Genomic DNA, 3,504 nt, shown 5'->3' on the forward strand with positions numbered 1-3,504 from the left:
GTTGATTTCCTCTCTCATGATGCCGTTTGCCCATTTTTCTATAGGACTGTTTATCTTAACAGTTTGTGGAAATTCTCCTTATATTGTAGAGCTAAACTTGTTATGTATTATAAACATCTTTTCCCATTCTGAAGTTTGTTTTGTCATCCTTTAGTGATGTACTTTATAATCAAAAGTTATACTCTCACTGTAGCCTAATTTAACAATATTTATCTTCATGATTAGTGATTTTTTGTGTGAGTTGTTTAAGAATGAATTCCCGGCAGTAAAGGATGCTTTGTGGATTCCCCTTCGTATTTGGTTCTATGCTCCATCTTGATCTTACTTCTTATTTATTTATTTTCATTTTTATTTGAAAGGCAGACAGATAAAGAGACTTGACATTCTCTGGTTCACTCCCCTAATGCTGGCAACATTTGGAGTTGTGTTGGGTCAAAGCTAGAAGCCTAGAACTCAGTCTGGGTATTTGTGGCTTTAAAAATCACTTGCTGCATCCCACAGTGTGCAGTAGAAGGAAACTGGAGTCAGGAGTGGAGCTGGGACTCAGACTCAGGTCTTCTGATATGGGATGCAGGCATTCCACATGGCATCCTATCTGCATCAAACACCTGCCCTTGATTTTACATAGAACTTGAGCAGGAGTTAAATTCAGTATGTTTTTTAAAAAATGTTTTTTCAACCTCGGAAATTCTTAGAGGAAAAAATACATTGTCATGTCAGATGACCAATGCAATAAAATTCATCATAGCTTCAAAATCAGTATTTTTTGTCTATTTGACTATCGTGTTGTATCAGGCACACTTTTACCTTTTCCTTAATTTTTTGTTTCTTTTATTACCTTTTTCAGAAATACATGCATAGATCTCTAATCCATTGGATTAATCTGTGTATTCTTCCAACAATGATGCATTGACTTATATACTGTATCCTTAAAATCACAATTAGTTGTGCAAGTTCTCCAGTGTTTTTCTTTTTAATGATATCTAGCTAATCCTTTTTTATATATACATTGAGGATTAGCTTGTTAAATCACATACAGAAACTTCTTGAGAGTTGTAATAAGATGGCATCAAACTTACAGATAAATTGAGTTTTCTACCTCACGAAAATTTAAATTTTCTGTGATTTCTTTCCAAGATATTTTACTTTGTGAACATCATTGTAAATGGTATTTTTAACATCAATTCTTAACTGCTTTCTTTCTAATTACTTTGTTAAACTAATGTATTATTGATTTAAAAACTTATCTGAGAGTTTGTTTTAATTGTGACTTTATCTAGTCACTTTATTTGAAATATAAGAAACAATTTTTCTTGTGCAACGGTTGTATATGAATGTCTCATATCTTTCTGCACAGTTCAAGGTTACCAAAAGTGCTGAATAGAAAGGGTGACAAATAAATATCTTTATCCTTTTCCTAATTTCATAGGGAAAGTTTTCAAAATATCAATCTTGATGCATTGCCCTGTTTCAGAAGGACGGTTTTCAGCAAATATCAAGAGTAACATTTGCTGTACGTGTATGTGTAGATATTTTTATCAGACTAATTTAAATTTCCTTATTCTTATTGTACAGGAATTTTTCCATAAGGGGGTATTGTATCTCCTTTCTTTTGTTAACATAGTGAAATACTGAATTTTAATTGTTAAGTGAAATTTCTCTTCCTGGAATAAAAGCTTTGTCAAGTTTATCTTTTTCTTAACACATTTATTTTATTTGAGAGGGAGAGAGAGAGAGAGAAAGGTCTTCCATCCACTAGCTCATTCCCCAAATGGCCAAAATGGCTGGAGCTGAGCCCAGGCAAAGCCAGGAGCTTCTTCTGGGTCTCCCACAAGGGTGCAGGGGTCAAAGGACTTATGTCATCTTCCACTGCTTTCACAGGCCTTAGCAGAGAACTGGATTGGAAGTGGAGCAGCCAGGACTCAAACCTGCACCCATATGGGATGCCTGAACTGCAGGCATTGGCTTCACTCCTCTAAGCCACAGTGCTGGCCCCTTCTTTTATGTTTGCAAGTAAAATTGGATTAGGGTTTTCCTTACTTAAAATATCTTCATTAAATTTTGATATCAAATTTCTATTCACATTGTAAAACAGATGGAGTGTTTCTACTTTCCTTATCCACTACAAAAGTTTGCATAACTTATATTACTCCTTTATCTCACTGATTATTCCATTAAAACAAAAATTTTCTTGATGTCCAATTTTGTCTATGGATTCAGTTTCATTAATAATTTTAAGAATGTGCATTTTCTCTGTTTCTGAATACTTACATGTTTGATAGTTTCTTTCAAACTATGTTTTTAAAAATCCAGTCTGAAACCTTTGCCTTTTATTTGGAATATTTATTTCATTTATATTTAATTTAAATATTTATATTTTTGCTTTCTATTGGCCCTATCTGTTCCACATTTTTTCTTCTTTCGTTTCTTGCTTCCCTGCCTTTGCAATTCTTATAAATACTTATGATCCCATTCATCTCTCTCCATCTTAGGTTGAATGTTATCCATTATTTTACTATGATCTTTATGGTTCCATTTTTACAAAATGCATCTTTTTCTCATCAGTATATATTGTCTCTGGATAGATTTAACCTCTTCCTATGTAAAACAAAATTAAAATACTTTAATTCAATTTGCTCTTTTTCTGACTTAAATGACATTATCATTATTTTAAAAATTCTGTGCACATTAAATTACCTAGGAAACTATTGTTTACCTGATAGTTATTATTCACTTTGTTTACCTTTGCTCTTTTTGATGCTTTTTAGTCCTTTTTTCATCTTTAGACTTTATTCTGAAATCATTTTCTTGTTTTCTGAAGATATCCTATAGTGGAGTTCTTCTGGTACCAGATTCTCTTATAATTATTTTTTTTAAATATTTATTTTACCTTTATTCTTAAAGACTACTTTTTCTCAATATAAAATTTCAGAATAGAAATGCATTTTTCTTGCCTTTAAAGATACTAATGCATTCCTTTTTGGCTTTATTAGTCTGTGTTAAAAAGACTGAAGACAGTTTAAATATTATTCTTTTGATGGTAATCTTTTTTCAAATTTTCACATTTTTCTGCATACTATGATGTACTGGAAAGTGATTTTCATTGAACTTGTCTTGCTTAAGGTCTGTGGTACTTAAAGCTGTGGCATGGTGTCACGCATCAGTTGTATATCAGCCACTAGTCTCCACGTTGTCCTTCTGCTGTGTTCTTATCGCAATACCTGCTCTTGGACCAAGGTTTCTTTTCTCAGGCCCATCCTCATTCATCCAGTTACACTAGCCTTGACTCATGTCTCTGACACTCGAAATCCTGTCAGAGGTCATTTATATAAAACATAGTAGGCTAATCCTCCGCCTTGTGGCGCCGGCACACCGGGTTCTAGTCCCGGTCGGGGCACCGATCCTGTCCCGGTTGCCCCTCTTCCAGGCCAGCTCTCTGCTGTGGCCAGGGAGTGCAGTGGAGGATGGCCCAAGTCCTTGGGCCCTGCACCCCATGGGAGACCA

The 3,504-nt window shown here is 34.3% G+C and overlaps 1 non-coding gene across 1 annotated transcript; it reads right to left on the reverse strand.

Moving 5' to 3' along the window:
* Window positions 1-677: 677 nt before the first annotated feature.
* On the reverse strand, window positions 678-749 carry LOC133762655 (small nucleolar RNA SNORD61). The gene has a single exon (XR_009866324.1). It is a non-coding gene; the product is annotated as a small nucleolar RNA SNORD61 (small nucleolar RNA).
* Between the last annotated feature and the right edge of the window lie 2,755 nt (window positions 750-3,504).

This window comes from Lepus europaeus, chromosome 6 (assembly GCF_033115175.1).
Source record: "Lepus europaeus isolate LE1 chromosome 6, mLepTim1.pri, whole genome shotgun sequence".
NCBI lineage: Eukaryota > Metazoa > Chordata > Mammalia > Lagomorpha > Leporidae > Lepus > Lepus europaeus.